We start from the raw sequence: 25,299 nt of genomic DNA on the forward strand, positions 1-25,299 counted from the left end.
TGGCAAGAGATCGATAGGACAGTCATAGGGGCGATGGGGCGGAAGGGTCTTCACCGCCTTTTTGGAGAACACGTCTGCATAAGACCAATATTGCTTGGGAAGAGAGGAAAGATCTGCGGGTACCTCAGTAGTAGCAACCTGAACGCACTCTCGGTGACACCTACCCCCACATGATTCACCCCATCCCAGAATTCTGCCTGAGGACCACTCGATGTGAGGAGAGTGGTACCGTAACCAAGGTATCCCCATCAGGACCTCATCAATCCCCTCAGGAATGATGAGCAGAGATATAATCTCATGATGGGATGGTGACATGGACAGAGTAAAAGGGATGGTCTGATGTGTTATCTGTGCGGGGAGTGTCGACCCATTCACCACTCGTACCGTTACTGGTTGAGATAGCATAACCAGGGGTATTGCGTGACGTTGGGCGAAGGCAGAAGACATAAAATTGCCCTCCGCTCCAGAATCCACGCAGAGCTCAACCGAGTGGGAGGATGAGCCAAAAGTTATTGTCCCCTTAAAGGACAATTTGGAGGCAAACGTCGCCGTGTCTAGTGCACCTCCACCTACTACCACTAGACGCTGACGTTTCCTCGACCGCTGGTGACATCTGGTGGCTAGATGTCCTGACTGTTGGCAAATATGGCAAACCTGGAGTGCACGAGCGGTCCGGGACTTAGATCCCGCTCGTGACGCTACCTTAGGTTCATGAGACTCAGGAGCCTGGGCTGGAGATTCCAAAGGTTTGGCGAAGGTGGGAGCCAGCCGAAACCTCTGCCTACACTGGGCTCGCTCTAACCTCCGCTCGTGAAAAGGGAGGTCAATACGAGTAGATACTGTTATTAATTCTTCCAGTGTGGCGGGAATCTCCCTAGTGGCCAGGGCGTCCTTAACGTGGTCAGCCAGCCCCCTCCAAAATATGGGAATAAGGGCTTTATCCGACCACTCCAGCTCAGATGCCAGAGTGCGGAAGTGGACGGCAAAATGGCTGACCAAGGACGAGCCCTGAGTCAATGTCAACAGTTGGAGCGCCGTATCATGGGTGACACGAGGTCCTAAAAAGACCTGTTTCAGAGTGCTCAGGAATAACAGAGCACTCTGCACCACATGATCGCCACGCTCCCACAGCGGCGTAGCCCACTGCAACGCCCTGTCCGACAATAAAGATATGATAAAGCCCACCTTAGCCCGCTCTGTAGGGAAACGAGAGGCCAGAAGCTCGAGATGTATTGAGCACTGACTCACGAAACCCCTACAGGACTTACTGTCACCAGAAAATTTCTCTGGTAGCAGGAGGCGAGATAGCGTCGGTAGAGGGGCGGCAGTGGACAAGGTAGCTGCAGCCACACTTGCAGCCTGAACAGCGACAGCAGTAACATCCACAGCTGAGGTTGAACGCTCAAGAGCCGCCAACCTTCCCTCCAGCTGCTGGATGTACCGCTGTAAACGCTGATCGTCCGTCATTACTAGCCAGACCTTGGCGCTAGTATTAATTTAAGGACTGGCGGAATGCACCAAGTATAGATGATATGAAACTAGGTGCGTTCGCAGTCCGAGGTCCACCGTGCAGGTAAAAACCCTGCTGCTAGTAAGACGGACTATATGGCGGTACTAAAAGTATACACGCACGGGTTAACTTCACCCTGCGTGAAGGAAGCGATCCTGTTGAGTAACAGGACCGCGGTACCGCACATAGAGCGCGAGCAAGAAGTCAGCGAACACAACCCCAACACAGGATTGGAGTCCGATTAGACCACTTGCTGGCACAACACCGCAACTGGGTGTGTAAGGAAACTATTAAAATAGTATATAAAGGCACGAGAGTGCATGCAGTGCCGCACTGACGAACGCCACTAACCACCCAGGCTTGGGTAAGGAAAGCGCAGAGGAAGCGCACGGCGCCGTACAGGCGGTCACAGCAAGTAGACGCTGTTATGTGTGTAACGTGCTGTTGGATAAGTCGGGCGCTAGATAGCAAACATACACCTTCCGCGAACAGTCATCCAATAGGGAGGGTATTTTAAAGAGCGACTTTCACACACAACACACACACATATTATCAAGACAATACTAGCGCATGGCCGTGCGGTCATGCGCACTTTATATAGTTGCAGCACAGGAAGCTGCTACTGAAGTTTTGCCCTTTCAGGACCAATGGAATGAGCTGCAGTACCTGAGCATGTGACCCTCGATCTCCAACGGGAGATCTTGCCCTGGGCATGCTCAGTGTGTGCAAATAAGGACTTAGTCCCAGAGAAGCCCGCTCGCCGCAGATCAGTGCAGGGTACAACAGGAGAGCCAGAAAAGGCAACAGTAACCCTTTGCACAGAATCAGTCCCAGCAAGACGCTGGGAGCGACGCCTCCGCCGAGCAGGCCCCACTGCGGCCGGTACAGAATGGGAGACCGCAGCAGACAGGGATCGAGATTCCTCCTGTGCAGCAGAGGAAACTCAACTCCTAACACTAACCACCTAATTCTTGTGTTTTTTATTAGATCTATGATATCACATGGTTAAAAATTGACAAGCTGAATTCTTGTAAGCTCTATGTAGCAGTCTATTTTCCCTGTATGAGTCATGAGTCACTGCAGAAGTTCCTGGCAGGGGAGAGGAGGGAGATGCTGGGACAGCAGTTGAAAAAGGGAGTGATAAATGCAGGAATATGAGATTTCCTGTTTCTACATAGAGTAGAGTACAGAGAATATTTATGTTGGTAGAAGGGAAAAAGGAGCAATTGTAAGTTCAAATTGTTATATAATATGATGATTGCAATATATTAAGAGTATAAAAACTTTGATGTGAGTGTTTCTTTAAGCAACGACATGCCCTTGTTATGGTTACTGCATTATGGGCAAAACTTATAAACAACAGAAAAATTAGAATTTATTGCTACTAATATTTACTATACTTTTTGGACTATAAGACCCAAGTTTGAAAAGAAAATAGTGAACAAATATTATAAAACTACCCTGGTGATGTACACTGTGTTCCAAATTATTATGCAAATTGGATTTAGGTGTCATAAAAATTTACCGTATATACTCGAGTATAAGCCGAGATTTTCAGCCCAAATTTTTGGGCTGAAAGTGCCCCCCTCGGCTTATACTCGAGTCACGGTAGCGGTGGGGTCGGCAGGTGAGGGGGTGAGGGCGCTGAGGCATACTTACCTAGTCCCAGCGATCCTCGCGCTGTCCCTGCCGTCCCACGGGCTTCGGCGCTGCAGTTTCTTCCTCTCTTCAGCGGTCACGTGGGACCGCTCATTACAGAAATGAATAAGCGGCTCCACCTCCCATAGGGGTGGAGCCGCCTATTCATTTCTCTAATCAGCGGTGCCGGTGACCGCTGATAGAGAAAGAAGCTGCGGCACCGAAGACAGGAGGGGACAGCGCGAGGATCGCCAGGACTAGGTGAGTATGTTATATTCACCTGTCCTCGTTCCAGCCGCCGGGCGCCGCTCCATCTTCCCGGCCGGCGCCTCCATCTTCCCGGCGTCTGCGCTCTCTGATCAGGCAGAGGGCGCGATGACGCATATAGTGTGCGCGGCGCCCTCTGCCTGATCAGTCAGAGCAGAGACGCCGGGAAGATGGAGGCGCCGGAACGAGACGCCGGGAGCTGCAATCAAGGGAGGTGAGTATGTGTTTTTTTTTCTTTATTGCGGCAGCGGCGGCACAAATTTATGTGGAACATCTATGGGGCACAGTGAACGGTGCAGAGCACCGTATATGGCACAGCACAGCTATGGGGCACAGTGAACGGTGCAGAGCACCGTATATGGCACAGCACAGCTATGGGGCACAGTGAACGGTGCAGAGCACCGTATATGGCACAGCACAGCTATGGGGCACAGTGAACGGTGCAGAGCACCGTATATGGCACAGCACAGCTATGGGGCACAGTGAACGGTGCAGAGCACCGTATATGGCACAGCACAGCTATGGGGCACAGTGAACGGTGCAGAGCACCGTATATGGCACAGCACAGCTATGGGGCACAGTGAACGGTGCAGAGCACCGTATATGGCACAGCTATGGGGCACAGTGAACGGTGCAGAGCACCGTATATGGCACAGCACAGCTATGGGGCACAGTGAACGGTGCAGAGCACCGTATATGGCACATCTAGGGGGCACAATGAACGGTGCAGAGCACCGTATATGGCACAGCTAGGGGGCACAATGAACGGTGCAGAGCACTATATGGTTCACACCTATGGGGAAATATGAACGGTGCAGAGCACTATATGGCACAGCTATGGGGAAATAATGATCTATTTTTATTTTTGAAATTCACCGGTAAATGCTGCATTTCCACCCTAGGCTTATACTCGAGTCAATAAGTTTTCCCAGTTTTTTGTGGCAAAATTAGGGGGGTCGGCTTATACTCGGGTCGGCTTATACTCGAGTATATACGGTAATTGTTTTGTTTTTCAAATAAACTCATAGATGGTATTGTGTCTCAGGGCTCAATGGATCACAGAAATCAATCTTAAACACGTGATAATTAATTTTCCAGGTGATTCTAATTAAAGGAAAACTACTTAAAACTCATGTTCCACATTAACCCCTTCATGACCCAGCCTATTTTGACCTTAAAGACCTGGCCATTTTTTGTAATTCTGACCAGTGTCCCTTTATGAGGTAATAACTCAGGAATAAAAAATCATGTTTCTTTTCTCAAAAATGATGTTTTAGCAAGCAATTTTTTATTTTCACAAGGGTAAAAAGAGAAATTGGACCCCAATAGTTGTTGCTGAGTTTGTCCTGAGTAGACTGATACCCAATATGTGGGGGTAAACCACTGTTTGGGCACACGTCGGGGCTCGGAAGGGAAGTAGTGACTTTTGAAATGCAGACTTGATGTAATGGTCTGCGGGCGTCATGTTGCATTTGCAGAGCCCGTGATGTGCCTAAACAGTAGAAACCCCCCACAAGTGACCACATTTTGGAAACTAGACCCCCCCAGGGAACTTATCTAGTTATGTGGTGAGCACTTTGAACCCCCAAGTGCTTCACAGAAGTTTACAACGCAGAGCCGTGAAAATAAAAAATCATTTTTCTTTCCTCAAAAATTGTTTAAGCAAGCAATTTTTTATTTTCACAAGTGTAACAGGAGAAATTGGACCCAAATAATTGTTGCCCAGTTTGTCGTGAGTATGCTGGTACCCCATATGTGGGGGTAAACCACTGTTTGGGTGCACGTCGGGGCTCGGAAGGGAGGGAGCACCATTTGACTTTTTGAATGCAAGATTGACTGGAATCAATGGTGGCGCCATGTTGCGTTTGGAGACCCCTGATGTGCCTAAACAGTGGAAACCCCTCAATTCTAACTCCAACACTAACCCCAACACACTCCTCACCCTAATCCCAACTCTAGCCATAACCCTAATCACAACCCTAACCCCAACACACCCCTAACCCTAATCCCAACCCTTACCCCAACACACCCCTAACCCTAACCACAGCCCAATCTTAACCCTATTTCCTACCCTAGCCCTAATTCCAACCCTAACCCTAAGGCTATGTGCCCATCTTGCAGATTCGTGTGATATTTTTCTGCACCATTTTTGAAAAATCCGCAGGTAAAATGCACTGCATTTTACCTGCGGATTTACCGGGGATTTCCAGTGTTTTTTGTGCGGATTTCACCTGTGGATTCCTATTGAGGAACAGGTTTAAAACGCTGCGGAATCCGCACAAAGAATTGACATGCTGCGGAAAGTACAACACAGCTTTTCCGCGCGGTATTTTCCGCACCATGGGCACAGCGGATTTGGTTTTCTATAGGTTTACATGGTACTGTAAACCTGATGGAAAACTGCTACGAATCCGCAGCGGCCAATTCACTGCAGATCCGCAGCCAAATCTGCTGCAGATCCGCAGCCAAATCTGCACCATGCGCACAAAGCCTAATTCTAAAGGTACTGTCACACTAAGCGACGCTGCAGCGATACCGACAACGATCCGGATCGCTGCAGCGTCGCTGTTTGGTCGCTGGAGAGCTGTCACACAGACAGCTCTCCAGCGACCAACTATGCCGGTAACCAGGGTAAACATTGGGTTACTAAGCGCAGGGCCGCGCTTAGTAACCCGATGTTTACCCTGGTTACCAGTGTAAAAGTAAAAAAAAAACAAACACTACATACTTACGTTCCACTGTCTGTCCCTCGGCGCTCTGCTTCTCTGCCCTGTGTAAGCCCTGTGTAAACCCGATGTTTACCCTGGTTACCAGCTAAAACATCGCTGAATCGGCGTCACACACGCCGATTCAGCAATGTCAGCAGGAAGTCCAGCGACGAAATAAAGTGCTGGGCTTTCTGCAGCGACCAACGACATCACAGCAGGATTCTGATTGCTGCTGTGTGTCAAACTGAACGATATCGCTAGCCAGGACGCTGCAACGTCACGGATCGCTAGCGATATCGTTCAGTGTGACGGTACCTTTACCCTAACCCCAGTTCTAACCCTAATTCTAGCCGTAACCCAAACCCTAACCCTAAGGCCAGGTTCACATTGCGCTAGCAGCAGCCCATTCAGCACATACGCTAATGGGCTGCTGCTAGTGCAAGTGCCGACGTTTGCATCGTGCTAGTGCAGATAGAGCATCTGCTAGCTCTATCTGCGCTAGTAGTGACGGACCCGGAAATGCTGCAGCCCGCGTCTCCGGGTCCGTCACTCAATGACGGCACATCCCTAGCATACGCCCATTGTGGGCGTGCGCTAGTGATGCATCCGACATTGCTGTCAATGGCGGCCATAACGGACTACGTTACACCGCGTTTATGCCGTGGTGTAACATAGTCCGTCTAACGGACTGCTTAGACACAGTGTGAACTAACCCTAACCCTAACCCTAGTGGGGCAAAGAAAAAAAATAAAATTTCTTTATTTTATTTTTGTCCCTTCCTATGGGGGTGATAAAGGGGGGGTTTATTTATTATTTTTTATTTTGATCGCTGTGATAGAACCTATTACAGCGATCAAAATGTACTTGTAACGAATCTGCCGGCTGGCAGATTCCTCCGGTGCACTGTGCATGCGCCCGCCATTTTCCAAGAAGCGGGGGGGGACCGGACAGCGGGGGGAGCGGACAGGAGGACGGAGGGGAGCAGGGGACACTATTTGACCGGACAGAGGACCGGAGGGGGGTGATCGTGACGGGGGGGCACATCGCGATCTCCAGCCATGGCTGATGCTATTGCAGCATTGACATGGCTGGATTGTAATATTTCACCAATTTTCATTGGTGAAATATTACTATCGCTCTGATTGAAAGTGAAAGTGAAACGTCACTTTCAACAGCCAATCAGAGCGATCGTAGCCACGGGGGGTGAAGCCACCCCCCTGGGCTAAAGTACAACTCCTCCTGTCCCTGCAGGCCGGGTGAAATTACAGTTAACCTTTTCACCCGGCCTGCAGGAGCCCAATCCGGCCATGACGCATATGCTGCGTCACATGTCGGAATGGCACAGGTTTTCATGACGCATACGCTGCGTCAAAGGTCGGGAAGGGGTTAAGCAGGCTACAGTTTTCAAGTAGCATGGGAAAGAAAAAGGATCTCTCCGCTGCTGAAATGCATCAAATAGTGCAATGCCTTGGTCAAGGGATGAAAACATTAGATATTTCCCGAAAAATTAAGTGTGATCTTCGTAATGTTAAGAGATTTGTGGCTGAATCTGAGCACAGATGTGTTTGTGCTGATAAAGGCATATTGAGGAAGGTTTCTGCCAGGCAAGTTCATTGGATTAAGAGAGCAGCTGCTAAAAAACCATTACAAACCAGCAAACAGATATTTGAAGCTGCTGGTGCCTCTGGAGTCCCTCGAGCATCAAGGTGTAGGATCCTTCAAAGGCTTGTTGTGGTGCATAAAACCTACTAAACAGTGTTCATAAGCAGAAACGGTTGCAGTGGGCCCAGACATACATGAAGACTAATTTTTAAACAGTCTTTTTTACTGATGAGTGTCGAGCAACCCTGGATGGTCCAGATGGATGGAGTAGTGGATGGTTTGTGGCTGGCCGTCATCTCCCAACAAGGCTGCCACGTCAGGAAGGAGGTGAAGGAGTCATGTCTTGGGCCGGAATCATGGGGAAACAGCTGGTAGGGCCCTTTAAGGTTCCTGGAGCTGTGAAAATGACCTCTGCAAAGTATATAGAGTTTCTGACTGACAACTTTCTTCCATGGTATAAAAAGCAGAAACGTGCCTTCAGGAGCAAAATCATCTTCATGCTGACAATGCACCATCTCATGCTGCAAAGAATACCTCTGAGTCATTGTATGCTATGGGCATAAAAGGAGATAAACTCATGGTGTGGCCACCATCTTCCCCTGACCTCAACCCTATAGAAAACCTTTGCAGTATCATCAAGCAAAAGATCTATGAGGGTGGGAGGCAGTTCACATCAAAACAGCATCTCTGGGAGGCGATTCTGACTTCATGAAAAGAAATACAAGCAGAAACTCTCCAAAAACAAGTTCAATGGATGCAAGAACTGTGAAGGTGATATAAAAGAAGGTTCCTATGTTTACATGTAACTTATGCTCAAAAACCACAGGAAAAACAGTCAAAAGGGACCCGTAAAACCAAAAGCTTTATTCAATAACCATTAAAACATTACAAACGTCAGGTAAATGTCATAGAGTGGATGATAAATGTGCCCACAACGAGGCACGGACAAGCATAAGGGACTAAATCAGCAACATACCCCCGCAGCACCACTCACCCATCCATGATGAGAACGTATAGTCATAATCACAGTAGCGGTATACATATACCTTCACTGATAATAACGACACATGGCCACAAGTATCATACCTGGGTGATGCAGGAGTAGGGAGTCGCAAGTCCTATTCCCGACGCGCGTTTGGGAGTTACACCAACTCCTTCCTCAGGGGGAACACATGTAACTTAGAATGTTAGGATGTTTTGGAGTTAAATAGCTGTTTTGTTCAGTGAATGTGACCTCCTAATGCTGCAAATTCCACAAATGAGCATTTTCAGTTCTTTAAAACATATCAAATGTTTAGAAATTCTACTGTGCCTAATAATTTGGAACAGTGCATTTTGAGTTTTTATTCATTTTGGAGATTATACTGTTATCATTGGGAGGTTTCTTCAATAAAATTTAATGTATACTCTAACGGGTGATGACTTTTATTAGACTGACTGTCATTTGCACTGACCATTTAGGAAAATCTGAGAAAAATATAATTTGCATAATAATTTGGAACATGGTGAAAAGATGTGGAGGGGTGATGTTTTTGTTCTATGGTTGTGCTTGTTTCTTGGAGCTCTAGGGTAAAAGGAATTTATTCCTAAGTGAAATGTGTATATTAGGAGGGTTGTACTAAAAAATAAAAGGCATTATATACTGTGTTCAACAGTGACACCCCGTAGAATGTAAGTCCGCAAGGACAGGGTCCTCTCCCCTCTGTACCAGTCGATATCTTTAACTTTGTATGTAACCCCTGCTAATGTACAGCACCACGGAATTAATGGTGCTATATAAATAAATATAAATAAATAAATAATAATAATAATAACATAGTCTCGATACAGTTTTCATTGGTTGCCTTGTTCCAAAGTTCATAAAGAACACAAATTTATTGTTGAATCAACTATGTGCCTGGTGTCTCATGTGTAATGTCTGATACAGGAAAATGTATATCTTTGTACCATGTTAGTAGGTAGAAAAATATTAATCCCTTTACCCCAAGGGAGGCTTCCATGTTAAAGGGAACCTGTCACACACACACACCCTCCCTCCCCCCCCCTTCCCGGCTTTTTTAAGTAAACGAGCCACCTTGTGCAGCACTAATGCTGCATTCTGTCAAGGTGGCTATTTTAGCTCAGGTCCCTGCAAAAGCTGAAATAATTGCTTTTATAATGTGCCCCTCATACCTAAATTTGTCAGGGGGGCATGTCTTTTCCCCCCTGACACAAACGCCTCCCAGCCATCACTCAGGGCCTCCGTGCGCCGACTCCATTTCCTTCCTGAACATCCCCGGCACCTGCGCTGTGAGTTCGAAGGGCAGCGCAAACTACGCATGCCCGAAAACAAAAACTTACAGCCCTCCGTTCCCCTTCACTTGCTGGCTGCCCAGCCCTTGCTATATTGTCTCTATATTTTGTGAGCCTTTTGTCTGGATCACCTTCTAGCTGCCGCAGCATGTTCCCCTCTTATGCTCAGGACGGGTGACAGCCGTGCTCCTTTTTCCTATTTGGGGTAATTGTTTGGCCGTATTTGCATGTGCCCTACTCTTTATATACCAGGAGGACTATTTGCTGTGGGTAAGCTGCAGCCTGACAGGGTTTTGCTATTGACAGATATATCTTTTGCTGATCAGGACAGGGCGGCTTTGCCAGTAATTATTTATGTGTGTATACTATTTGATTATCTGCCATATTTGATGCATGTTTTCCACCACTATATGGAAGTATTGTGTATTGGGCAGTGTTGGGCACACGTATATGGAGGGAGTTTTGTGTGTATGGTTTTAATTGTTTTTATATGTTACCAATAAAGCTTGTGTGACTTATTATAACTTTTGGTGGTGGGCATACATTATAGTGGCTTTTCTTTTCTTGTTTATTATCTGCTCTGTGTATTAGCCATTGTTTTGCACCACCAATATATATTTATTTATTTGATATCATTGTGGTGCACCAACTAATTTTTCTATGATGCAAAATAAAGGGGAATCCACGCCATTTTTTCTTTTATTTCTTTATTTATTAGCTAAATGCATGTACAGTAAGCTTTACACCCAAGACACTAATTATATATCTCACTGATATATTTCTTACTATGCACAAGCGCCAACTGGTGAATACTCTCATCAGTGTCACCTGCTTTCGCTGCTATCAGTGAGACCAGGTGTATGCTGATGAGAGCAGTAGTCATCAGCCGACACCTGACTGGCGGTAACCTTTTCACTGCCAGTCACAGCTGCTGACTCACTGTCCTCTGTGTGACAGTTTAGGAACTGCAGTGCTGTGACCGGCAGTAATGTCAGTAAGGTTACCTCCGATCAAATTTGGTATTTCCCGTACTGTCACACAGATGACAGCGTGGGAACCGCCAGATGTTCAGTAATGTTCAAGATGTTCACTTGAATAGGGTCTGGGTTCAGGATCAAGTTTAGGCACCAACCAAATTTTTTATAAAGCTTAGCTGAACACGACTGACCCCAACCTTATCGGGTATGCCCATCTCTATCTAGGAGTCTCCCAGACTCTCGACAGAGAGTGCACAAGCTTCACAGAGCTCCGACCCTTCCAGTACTATTATTTTTATGGTTATTGCTTTTATAAATTTATTTAAAACATGTTTTTTGTTAGTTTTAACTTATTCATGACCTTTAACATACGATTTTAAAAAATAAGCAACCAGCACTGCAAGTTAAATTCTGTGTGTAAGACTGTTCTCACACTCTAAAATCCCATATAAATTTAACCACCAGACAAATATATTCTTCAAATAGAAATAATTGTATCCACTAAAGTTCAAAAATACAGTCCAGCAAGGATACAATCATATAGTAATTGCTGAAAGTGTTGGCACCCTTGAAATTGTTCCAGAAAATGAAGTATCTCTCCCAGAAAATTATTGCAGTTGCATGTTTTGATATGCCCTTGCTTATTTCCTTTGTGTGTATTGGAACAACATAAAAATTGAGGGAAAAGAGGTAAATTTGACAATATTTCACACAAAACCCCAAAAATGGTCCAGAAAAAATTGTTGGCACCCTCAACTTAATATTTGGTTGCGAAACCAAAAAGGTCCAGCTAAATGACAAATGGTACTTCCTAGCATACATATAAACCACAAGATGGCAGTAGATCCCTGTCATCTATAAAGAAGCCAACCATACGTAAAGATAAAAAATATAAAGTTTATTACAGAAAAGATACAAATAATATACAAACATCTAAAAAAAGGCCACAAGATATCATCCTAGTTGTACCCCATGGGAGGGTGGCGAGGAACACCAAATAAGAATACCATGCGATACTATCTATAATAGTCGACTACCTATTTCGCATATACCAATAAAGCTGCACAAAGGCATCCCTTACTAACACCTCACAGACTGAGGTAAAAAGACGGCAGTCATACAAACCCTCTAGTCTCACCATGTATAAATAAGCCTATACTGAAAATTCATACAAGAATATGGCACAAGGGAGAAAGGGTCCAAATAGTTACCAATGCCGGTTCCTACAAAGTGTGTCCTCCCACATCACAGTCCCAGCACCCCGACGCGCGTTTCACCCTGGCTTCTTCCGGGGGCGTATCCCTACCCAGGTTGAGTGATGTTAAATAGTACCCCTAAGCCAATCCCGTGCTGCCGCCCTATCACATGTTACCGCCAATGCAAAGATGTAACACTCCGAGAATGGCCAGAATGGCGCATGCGCCGGTCACCTCACCTCCGGATGGAAAGGCACTTCCTGACAACCGCCGGGTGGACCGCAAGCTGGAACGCAAGCGGAAACCACCAATGACGTTCCAGCTTGCGGTCCACCCGGCGGTTGTCAGGAAGTGCCTTTCCATCCGGAGCTGAGGTGACCGGCGCATGCGCCATTCTGGACCCGTTGAAGCGCCCTAGTCCTTACCGGTTCCCTGCACCCTCTCCTGTTCACGTCCTGCCGCCTCTCCATATGTACCTGATTGCTGTTCGTAGCAAATAAAGGACTTCATCACAGCATCTCCAGGGGTGAGTGCCATACTTTCTTTTCTGATAAACTTTATATTTTTTATCTTTACGTATGGTTGGCTTCTTTATAGATGACAGGGATCTACTGCCATCTTGTGGTTTATATTAATATTTGGTTGCACAGCCTTTGGAAAAATTGACCTATGATGCAAACCAAGCTTTCTGATATTGGGCACTTTATTGTGACTCAAAATCTTTTGGTAATCTTCAGATTTTATGATGCCTTGCACATAGTTAAGGCAACCAGTGCCAGAGGCAGCAACACAACCCCAAAACATATTTGAACCTCCACCATATTTGTCTGTAGGTACTGTGTTCTTTTCTTTGTAGGACTCATTCCATTTTCTGTAAACAGTAGAATTATGTGCTTTACCAAAAGCTCTATCGTGGTTTCATCTGTCCACATGAACCTTTCATAGAAGGATTTTAGCCTATGTGCACACGTTGCAGATTTGACTGTGGGATTTTCTGTGCAGATTCTGCATTTCTTGGCAGAAAATACAGGTCAGAATCTGCACCTTTTTTTGGTATTTGTACTCGTTGCAGATTTTTGTGCAGATTTTTTCCTTTTTTTTACCCCAGCGGATTTCTATTATGGAATGGGTGCAGAAACGCAGCAGATCTGCACTAAGAAGTGACATGGTACTTTTTTGAATCTGCTGCGTTTTCCCTGCAGATTTTTCCGCACCATTAGCACAGCATTTTTTTTTGCCATTGATTTACATTGTACTGTAATTCACTTGCAGATCTGCAGCGTTTCTGCACGGAAAAAAAAAGCTGCAGATCTGCAGGAAATCTGCAACGTGTGCACATTAGCTTACTCAAGTATATTTTGGCAAACTGCAGTTTGTCTCTGTGCCAGCAGTGGGTTTCCTGCCAGAGTGTTTCATTTCATTCAATTGTCAATGGATAGTTCGCAATCACTAATGCACCCTGAGCTTGCAGAATCACTTTCATTTTTTGGGGAACTTGATTGCGTCTGCTTATCCACCATCCAGTCTATCCTCTGTTGCAACCTTTTATCAATTTTTCTCTGCCGTCCATGTCCACGGAGATTAGCTACAGTGCCAACGGTTGTAAACTTCTTCTCTTTCTGTTCTCCATGCTTAGTGTGGCACACACATGCCCCTAAAAGTCTTTTTGAAAACTATTCCTAAAAGTTTGACAAATTTAACTTAGAATGTGTAAACACAAATATTGTTTAATCTCATACAAGGTATGGGTTGCATTTATGTAAGGTATTGCGTGGGGGTCCCATACATAAAGAAATATTTTAACAGTCCTATACAATATTTATGTAATACTGGCATACGAGATGTGTGGTAGTCACAGTTTTATACACTAGGCTACTTGTAACGCCTTCTTCATTGTGGATGAATGTCCTCAACATTATTCACTATTTCTTTTCATGTCTCATTTTATAAACCTACATATATGGAATATTTCAATCTAAAGATTATTTTGAATGTTTTAATTGAATTAATTGCATCACCTATCAAGTGTTCCAGTGGAATAGAGCCAGCAATCTCTCATTTTTCCATAGACTTATTTGATGTTATTTCACTTGCCAAGTAAAAAAAAAAAAATAGACGCTATACTTTATGTTTTGACCATTTTAAGGCTATGAAAGTATAAATATTAAAAAAAAAATGCTCGTTCGGACTCGTGCCAATATCCAGCTGATGGAAGCATTTTGCAAGGATTCTACTGCCACCTAGTGGCATTTAAAAATATACCTTGCTGGGAATAGAATTTAGATTTTGAATTAGTGTAGCTAAAAACACTACAGAGTAGAAAAACAGTATGACATTTTCCAAACGACATCCTAAGAATGCCTTTTAAAGCCTCTTGGGGAGATAAATACAGTTTCGAAAGGACATCTAACTGTACCCATCTTATTGGGCTAGCCTAAGGATCCTATTTAAACCAAACAATTCACTCCCACTGAGCGGAAAATAGTGGGGATCTTTATTGTGCCAATGTGCTAGTGACTCATGCACTAGTTTGGACATAAATGATAGAAGTATACAGTAGTGATCTGTACTAAACAACAGTTCCGTCCATGTGCAGCCAAGCCCACAGCAAGATTACATTCAGCTTCTGCCAGGGCACAGCTTAAAACATCTATTAAACAGAACACACAAATTATAAGAATAAAGGGCAGCAAAATATAAGATTAACAAATTATAATAGCTTTAACACATGGTATTACATGAAACAATAAACTGCTTAAACACAGCCGTGGTGTATGTTCAGCATTTTCTACAGCCGGTTAGTGAATGTATATAGAAAATGATTAAGTGCTTAACACAGTATGCAAAGCATTAGACGCCTGAGCTTCTTGTACGTGCGTAAAAAAATATCTCTCAAAGTAAAAAGTGGGCAGACAAAGTGAGCAATGGGCAGTAGAAAATTAAATTAGAGTAATATGGAGTATAATGCATAAGAATGGCATGGCTACCTTTGCTGCTTATCAATGGAAACGCATGGGGACGTAAGGAAAGGAGCATATGTCTACTTTTAAAAGGCTAACAAACTCATTGGTTGGCAATGTATATTTAATTCCTGCTGGAAAACAACAAAAAAAATAAGTCTTCAGAAAAGAACAAACATTGCTGCATTATTTTGTACCTGCAGAGAAATATTATGCCTGCATGCTGAACTCTTGGAAAGGCATGCATGATCACCTGAGATCCAAAATGACATATAGTATACAAAGCTAACGATTCTTAAAGAAATGACAGCAGCATTGGCAGTGATTGCTAGAGTTCAGAAGGAAGTGCTTTTTGTTTAATTAGCCAGTACATGAACAGCTTCTGAAAAGTTTTTAGGTTAAGAAGTTTATGCCACCATTTTAGTTTTATTTTATTTAGTTACAGTAACCTATGTAGTAGTGTATTTTTTTATTTTTTTATTGACTGGCTAATACAGTAGAAAAAATGTGTTCAAAATAAGATCAAGATAAGGGGCCTCGATGAATCTAACAAAAGCAGAGACGTGATACATTGTGCTGTTACTTGTGTCTCCATAGTCTAGATATGCTGTGCTGGCATTTATATTACCTCATCATCAGAGGCACATGAGTGGGTCCATAACTAATAACCCTAATTACAACTACGGTGGAGCAGCCTAATAGTTGGTATGAGGGAACCTCAACAGACGACCGCGCTATTACTAAAAATAAATCCGCATACAAAGACCAACACAACTATTACTGCCATATGGTGACATATAGTGGTAGATACCAGTGCTGCAGAACTTACAAGTGATTACAATACAGTTACAGAGAGTGACTTACAGATGATGCTCTTTTCTGGAGTCATTCACTTTTCCCGAATTTTCAGACTGACAACTTCTTCCAGCCAAGACCCCGTATGCAGAGATTACAACAAAGACACGCCTGACTTCTCACATTCCCACCCCCGTCCCATCTATCCCCATGGGAAACTGCTGCAGATCCGCAGCGTTTTCCGCAGTGTGTGCACATACCTTTAGAATTAGGCTATGTGCACACGGTGCGGATTTGGCTGCGGATCTGCAGCGGATTGGCCGCTGCGGATTCACAGCAGTGTTCCATCAGGTTTACAGTACCATGTAAACCTATGGAAAACTAAATCCGCTGTGCCCATGGTGCGGAAAATACCGCGCGGAACCGCTGCATTGTATTTTCCGCAGCATGTCAATTCTTTGTGCGGATTCCGCAGCGTTTTACACCTGTTCCTCAATAGGAATCCACAGGTGAAATCCGCACAAAAACGCTGGAAATCCGCAGGTAACACGCAGTGCCTTTTACCCGCGAATTTTTCAAAAATGATGCTGAAAAATCTCACACGAATCCACAACGTGGGCACATAGCCTTAGGGTTAGGGTTGGAATTAGGGTTGTGGTTAGGGTTAGGGGTGTGTTGGGGTTAGGGTTGTGATAAGTAGGGTTGAGCGAAACGGGTCGTTCATTTTCAAAAGTCATCGACTTTTGGCAAAGTCGGGTTTCATGAAACCCGATCCGACCCCTGTGCGTGGTCGGCCATGCGGTACGCGACTTTCGCGCCAAAGTCGCGTTTCAATGACGCGAAAAGCGCCATTTCTCAGCCAATGAAGGTGAACGCAGAGTGTGGGCAGCGTGATGACATAGGTCCTGGTCCCCACCATCTTAGAGAAGGGCATTGCAGTGATTGGCTTGCTGTCTGCGGCGTCAAGGGGCTATAAAGGGGAGTTCCCGCCGACCGCCATCTTACTGCTGCTGATCTGAGCTTAGGGAGAGGTTGCTGCCTAAGCAGGGATAGCGTTAGGCAGGGTCCATTAACCACGAAACCGCTTGTTCTGTAGCGATTTCCACTGTCCAACACCACCTTCGGTGTGCAGGGACAGTGGAAGCTACATTTTTTTTTTTCCTCAGCGCTGTAGCTCATTGGGCTGCCCTAGAAGGTTCCCTGATAGCTGCATTGCTGTGTGTACGCCGCTGTGCAAACCAACTGCTTTTTTCAAAGCACAAATCCTCTTGTTCCTTCCTTTCTGCACAGCTATCTTTTTTTTTTTGTCCACACTTTTTATTTAATTTGTGCATCAGTCCACTCCTTATTGCTGCCTGCCATACCTGGCTGAGATTACTGCAGGGAGATAGTAATTGTAGGACAGTCCCTTTTTTTTTTTTTTTTTTGGTTTCTAAATTCTTCCTGAAAAAATCATTTTATTTTATTTTGTTTCTAACGTCTCCCTGAAAAAAAAAAAAACCAGTGGGAGATTAATATTGCCCTTTCTGCTTCTGTGCCAGTCTTGACTCCTGGGTGTGCCATCTCTCTCTCTCTCTCTCTCAAATTGTGGGCCATAGAAAGCCTATTTTTTTTTTTGCTTGATTTGGGTTCTAAAATCTACCTGTAAAAATCAATAAATCAATCAGTGGGAGAAAAATATTGGCCTCTGGGCTTGTGTGCCACTCCTGACTCCTGTGTGTGCCATCTCTCACTCAGTGGGCCATAGAAAGCCTATTTATTTTTTTGCTTGATTTGGGTTTTAAAATCTACCTGAAAAAATCACTACATCAATCAGTGGGAGAAAAATATTGGCCTCAGGGCTTGTGTGTCACTCCTGACTCCTGTGTGTGCCATCTCTCACTCAGTGGGCCATAGAAAGCATATTTATTTTTTTGCTTGATTTGGGTTCTAAAATCTACCTGAAAAAATCACTACATCAATCAGTGGGAGAAAAATATTGGCCTCTGGGCTTGTGTGCCACTCCTGACTCCTATGTGTGCCATCTCTCACTCAGTGGGCCATAGAAAGCCTATTTATTTTTTTGCTTGATTTGGGTTCTAAAATCTACCTGAAAAAATCAGTACATCAATCAGTGGGAGAAAAATATTGGCCTCAGGGCTTGTGTGCCACTCCTGACTCCTGTGTGTGCCATCTCTCACTCAGTGGGCCATAGAAAGCCTATTTATTTTTTTGCTTGATTTGGGTTCTAAAATCTACCTGAAAAAATCACTACATCAATCAGTGGGAGAAAAATATTGGCCTCTGGGCTTGTGTGCCACTCCTGACTCCTGTGTGTGCCATCTCTCACTCAGTGGGCCATAGAAAGCCTATTTATTTTTTTGCTTGATTTGGGTTTTAAAATCTACCTGAAAAAATCACTACATCAATCAGTGGGAGAAAAATATTGGCCTCTGGGCTTGTGTGCCACTCCTGACTCCTGTGTGTGCCATCTCTCACTCAGTGGGCCATAGAAAGCCTTTTTTTTTTATTTGGTTTCTAAATTGTCCCTGAAAAAATCATTTCATTTTATTTTGTTTCTAAATTATTCCTGAAAAAATCATTTTATTTTATTTTGTTTCTAACGTCTCCCTGAAAAAAAAAAAAAAAAACAGTGGGAGATTAATATTGCCCTTTCTGCTTGTGTGCCAGTCTTGACTCATGGGTGTGCCATCTCTCTCTCTCTCTCTCTCAAATTGTGGGCCATAGAAAGCCTATTTATTTTTTTGCTTGATTTGGGTTCTAAAATCTACCTGTAAAAATCAATAAATCAATCAGTGGGAGAAAAATATTGGCCTCTGGGCTTCTGTGCCACTCCTGACTCCTGTGTGTGCCATCTCTCACTCAGTGGGGCATAGAAAGCCTTTTTATTTTTTTGCTTGATTTGGGTTCTAAAATCTACCTGAAAAAATCACTACATCAATCAGTGGGAGAAAAATATTGGCCTCTGGGCTTGTGTGCCACTCCTGACTCCTGTGTGTGCCATCTCTCACTCAGTGGGCCATAGAAATCCTTTTTTTTTTTTGCTTGATTTGGGTTCTAAAATCTACCTGAAAAAATCACTACATCAATCAGTGGGAGAAAAATATTGGCCTCTGGGCTTGTGTGCCACTCCTGACTCCTGTGTGTGCCATCTCTCACTCAGTGGGCCATAGAAAGCCTTTTTTTTTTTTTAATTGGTTTCTAAATTGTCCCTGAAAAAATCATTTTATTTTATTTTGTTTCTAAATTATTCCTGAAAAAATCATTTTATTTTATTTTGTTTCTAACGTCTCCCTGAAAAAAAAAAAAAAAAACAGTGGGAGATTAATATTGCCCTTTCTGCTTGTGTGCCAGTCTTGACTCCTGGGTGTGCCATCTCTCTCTCTCTCTCAAATTGTGGGCCATAGAAAGCCTATTTATTTTTTTGCTTGATTTGGGTTCTAAAATCTACCTGTAAAAATCAATAAGTCAATCAGTGGGAGAAAAATATTGGCCTCTGGGCTTGTGTGCCACTCCTGACTCCTGTGTGTGCCATCTCTCACTCAGTGGGGCATAGAAAGCCTTTTTTTATTTTTTTATTTGGTTTCTAAATTGTCCCTGAAAAAATCATTTTATTTTATTTTGTTTCTAAATTCTTCCTGAAAAAATCATTTTATTTTATTTTGTTTCTAAAGTCTCCCTGAAAAAAAAAAAAATAGGTGGGAGATTAATATTGACATTTGTGCTTGAGTGACAGTCCTGCGTGTGTGGCATCTCTGTGATTTGGTGCCACAGAAAACAGAGTGTGTAACATTGTGCCTGATTTTCCTTGTGGTCTCACCAACCTGTAAAGGGATATTGAAATCATACTGAAGTTATAGCTCACCGTGTAAGTTGTTTGACAGCAACAAATAAAGTTACTTAGGTTAAGTTTTTAAAACAATGAGGAAGTCTGGTGCAAGAGGTCGTGGCCGTGGGCGTTCATTGTCAGCTGGTAATGATGGTAGTGGTAGTGGAGCATCAGGTGGTTGTGGGAAAAAAAATATTCCACCTAAGTCTGGAGCTGTGGAGCCAGGTTCGTCGTCTGGCTATACAAGGCCTCGAACGCTCTCTTTTCTGGGAGTAGGAAAACCGCTTTTAAAGCCGGAGCAGCAACTGCAAGTTTTGGCTTACCTTGCAGACTCAGCCTCTAGCTCTTTTGCCTCCTCTTCTGAAACTGGTAAATGTAAAAGCAGCGCGTCGCTTGTGGATGTTCACGGTCAGGGACAAGTCGCTTCATTGTCCTCTTCAGCAAAAACAACAACAAGAGAGAAGGATGCAGCAGGCGACACAACGGGTTACTCCATGGAGCTCCTTACACATACCGTCCCTGGCTTAGAAAGTGAAACACTTAACAGGCCATGCCCATTACAAGTAGATTCTGACATGGAGTGCACTGATGCACAGCCACAGCCAGACTACAATGCTGGTCCTTTGACTCAGACCACAACATTGCCCTCTCAGGGTACTGATCCACAATCAGACCCTGATGAGACTATGTTGCCCCGTCACGAACGCTATACCACCAACCGACACGGTGACACAGACGAAGTTGCACACGAGCTAGAAGAGGAGGTAATATATGACCCAGTTGTTGACCCCGATTGGCAGCCATTGGGGGAACAGGGTGCAGGCGGCAGTAGTTCAGAAGCGGAGGTGGAGGAGGGGCCGCAGCAGGCATCAACATCGCAACAGGTTCCATCTGCCGGGCCCGTATCTGGCCCAAAACGCGTGTCAAAGCCAAAACCTGTTGGAGGACAGCGTGGCCATCCGGTTAAAGCTCAGGTTGCAATCCCTGAAAAGGGATCCGATGCTAGGAAGAGTGCAGTCTGGCATTTTTTTAAACAACATCCAATTGATCAGCGCAAAGTCATCTGTCAAAAATATTCAACTAGCTTAAGCAGAGGTCAGAATCTGAAAAGTCTCAATACAAGTTGCATGCATAGACATTTAACCACCATGCATTTTCAAGCCTGGACTAACTACCAAACGTCCCTTAAGGTTGTAGCACCCTCGGCCAATGAAGCTAGTCAGCAATGCAACATCCCTTCCGTCACTGTAAGGCCACCATTTTACGCACCACCGGCAGTATCTGTGCAGGTTTCTTTGCCAGCCAAAAGCAGTCAGGGTCAGGGAATCATCAGTTTTGTAGGAGGAAATATTGCATCTAGGGCACCGGCGGAAACAATACCGTCTCCAACCGTCTCTCACTCTGCCATGTCCACCGGCACACCCGCTAGTTCCACGATCTCCAGCTCTCCAGTCCAGCTCACCCTACATGAGACTCTGGTTAGAAAAAGGAAGTACTTATCCTCGCATCCGCGTACACAGCGTTTTAACGCCCACATAGCTAGACTAATCTCGTTAGAGATGATGCCCTACCGGTTAGTTGAAAGCAAAGCTTTCAAAGCCCTGATGGAGTACGCTGAACCACGCTACGAGCTACCCAGTCGACACTTTTTTTCCAGAAAAGCCATCCCAGCCCTGCACCAGCATGTTAAACAGCGCATCGTCCATGCACTCAGGCAATCTGTGAGAACAAAGGTGCACCTGACTACAGATGCATGGACCAGTAGGCATGGCCAGGGACGTTACGTGTCCATCACGGCACACTGTGTGAATGTGGTGGATGCAGGGTCCACAGGGGACATCAATTTCGGGACAGTTGTGCCTAGCCCACGGTCTAGGAAACAGTTGGCTGTAGGCGTTCGCACCCCCTCCTCCTCGTCCTCCTGCAGAAGCGACAGCTCTTCCACAGACCGCAGTCGGCCAACCACTCCATCGGCAGCTGACACTGTTGCACACCAGTTGTCCCATTATGGGCCAGCTACTGGCAAGCGTCAGCAGGCTGTATTGGCTATGAAGTGTTTGGGCGACAACAGACACACCGCGGAAGTTCTGTCTGAGTTCTTGCAACAAGAAACGCAGTCGTGGCTGGGCACAGTAGATCTTGAGGCAGGCAAGGTAGTGAGTGATAACGGAAGGAATTTCATGGCTGCCATCTCCCTTTCCCAACTGAAACACATTCCTTGCCTGGCTCACACCTTAAACCTGGTGGTGCAGTGCTTATTGAAAACTTATCCTGGGTTCTCCGACCTGCTCCTCAAAGTGCGTGGACTTTGCTCACATATCCGACGTTCGCCTGTACACTCCAGCCGTATGCAGACCTATCAGCGGTCTTTGAACCTTCCCCAGCATCGCCTAATCATAGACGTTGCAACAAGGTGGAACTCAACACTGCACATGCTTCAGAGACTGTGCCAACAGAGGCGGGCTGTTATGTTTTTGTGGGAGGATACACATACACGGGCAGGCAGTAGGATGGCAGACATGGAGTTGTCAGGTGTGCAGTGGTCGAAGATACAAGACATGTGTCAAGTCCTTCAGTGTTTTGAGGAATGCACACGGCTGGTTAGTGCAGATAACGCCATAATAAGCATGAGCATCCCCCTAATGTGTCTGCTGATGCAAAGTTTGACGCACATAAAGGATCAGGCGTCTGCACCAGAGGAAGAGGAAAGCCTTGATGACAGTCAGCCATTGTCTGGTCAGGGCAGTGTACAGGACGAGGTAGCGGGCGAAGAGGAGGTGGAGGATGAGGAGGATGATGGGGATGAGTATATTTTTAATGAGGAAGCTTTCCCGGGGGCACTGGAAATTGGTTGCGTGGCAAGGCCGGGTTCTGGTTTTTTGAGGGACACAAGTGACGTAGATTTGCCTGAAACTGCCCCTCAACCAATCACAACCGCAGATTTGACAACTGGAACTTTGGCCCACATGGCGGATTATGCCTTACGTATCCTCAAAAGGGACACACGCATTACGAAAATGATGAACGATGACGATTACTGGTTGGCCTGCCTCCTTGATCCACGCTATAAAGGCAAATTGCAAAATATTATGCCACATGAGAACTTGGAACTAATATTAGCAACCAAACAATCAACTCTTGTTGACCGTTTGCTTCAGGCATTCCCAGCACACAGCGCACGTGATCGTTCTCACACGAGCTCCAGGGGGCAGCAGACCAGGAGTGTTAGGGGTGCACACATCAGAAGTGGCGTTGGACAGAGGGGTTTTCTGACCAGGTTGTGGAGTGATTTTGCTATGACCGCAGACAGGACAGGTACTGCTGCATCAATTGAAAGTGACAGGAGACAACATTTGTCCAGTATGGTTACAAACTATTTTTCATCCCTTATCGATGTACTCCCTCAACCGTCATTCCCATTTGATTACTGGGCATCAAAATTAGACACCTGGCCAGAATTGGCAGAATATGCATTGCAGGAGCTTGCTTGCCCGGCAGCTAGTGTCCTATCAGAAAGAGTATTCAGTGCTGCAGGTTCAATATTAACCGAAAAAAGGACTCGTCTGGCTACCCAAAATGTAGATGATCTAACATTCATTAAAATGAACCACAACTGGATTTCCAATTCTTTTGCCCCACCTTGCCCGGCCGACACCTAGCTTTCCTATGAAAAGCTCTTGCCTGTGGACTACTGTGAATTACTTTTCTAATGTCTAATTTGCTGCAGCTGATTGTCCAGCATACGACATGTTTACACCTCCCTAAATGGCCAAACTCCCCACACGGGGTTGTGGTATCGCGACTTGGCGCAAGCACCCGTGAGAGTGCTGTTTGTCTGAAGAGGTGGGTGTGCCCTCTTTTGGTCGACGGCATTGCCACTGGGTCCCTCATAGTACAATAAAGTGTCTCTGGCGGTGGTGGTGCGCACCCAACGTCAGACACACTGTTGTAACATGAGGGGCCCTGGGCCTGTACCGCCGGCCACAAGAGAGTTCACCCACCCCCAGGTCAAACATTGCTCTACCACTTCCACAGTTATCTCTCACACTTCCACCAATGTTTAGTCTATGCGCTGACATCCTTCCATTCCTGCCACTGACAATAGCATTGTGTTGACATGTATGATGGTACTTAACATAGTCAGGGGCAGTGTCCTCTATTTACCACAGTAAATACTTTGCGTTAAATTAGTAGGTCTGAAACTACGCAGAGGATCCCACCCCTGAACCTAATGATTGCACCTGACCTGTCTACTGCTGCCCGTGTACCCCTGGAACCAATTTTAAATTGCCTACTGCCAGCCCATTTTATTATGTTAGGCCTTCGAAGCCTGTCTGCGGTCCCTCCTTCCACTAGGCCTCCACTGACCTGTCTACTGCTGCCCGTGTACTCCTGGAACCAATTTTAAATTGCCTACAGCCAGCCCATTTTATTATGTTAGGCCTTCGAAGCCTGTCTGCGGCCCGTTCTTTCTACTACTACTACACTGACCAGTCTACTGCTGCCCGTGTACCCCTGGAACCAATGTTAAAGTGCCTACAGTCCAATATTTTTTTATGTTAGGCCTTCGAAGCCTGTCTGCGGCCCGTTCTTTCTACTACTACTACACTGACCAGACCACTACTGCCCGTGTACCCCTGGAACCAATTTTAAATTGCCTACAGCCAGCCCATTTTATTATGTTAGGCCTTCGAAGCCTGTCTGCTGTCCCTCCTTCCACTAGGCCTCCACTGATCTGTCTACTGCTGCCCGTGTACCCCTGGAACCAATTTTAAATTGCCTACAGCCAGCCCATTTTATTATGTTAGGCCTTCGAAGCCTGTCTGCGGTCCCTCCTTCCACTAGGCCTCCACTGACCTGTCTACTGCTGCCCGTGTACTCCTGGAAACAATCATAAATTGCCTACAGCCAGCCCATTTTATTATGTTAGGCCTTCGAAGCCTGTCTGCGGCCCGTTCTTTCTACTACTACTACACTGACCAGTCTACTGCTGCCCGTGTACCCCTGGAACCAATGTTAAAGTGCCTACAGTCCAATATTTTTTTATGTTAGGCCTTCGAAGCCTGTCTGCGGCCCGTTCTTTCTACTACTACTACACTGACCAGACCACTACTGCCCGTGTACCCCTGGAACCAATTATAAAGTGCCTACAGCCAGCCCATTTTATTATGTTAGGCCTTCGAAGCCTGTCTGCTGTCCCTCCTTCCACTAGGCCTCCACTGACCTGTCTACTGCTGCCCGTTTACCCCTGGAACCAATTTTAAATTGCCTACAGCCAGCCCATTTTATTATGTTAGGCCTTCGAAGCCTGTCTGCGGTCCCTCCTTCCACTAGGCCTCCACTGACCTGTCTACTGCTGCCCGTGTACCCCTGGAAACAATCATAAATTGCCTACAGCCAGCCCATTTTATTATGTTAGGCCTTCGAAGCCTGTCTGCTGTCCCTCCTTCCAGTAGGCCTCCACTGGCCTGTCTACTGCTGCCCGTGTACCCCTGGAACCTATTTTTTATTGCATAGAGCATCCT

The sequence above is a fragment of the Ranitomeya imitator genome, chromosome 3, assembly GCF_032444005.1.
Source record: "Ranitomeya imitator isolate aRanImi1 chromosome 3, aRanImi1.pri, whole genome shotgun sequence".
Lineage (NCBI taxonomy): Eukaryota > Metazoa > Chordata > Amphibia > Anura > Dendrobatidae > Ranitomeya > Ranitomeya imitator.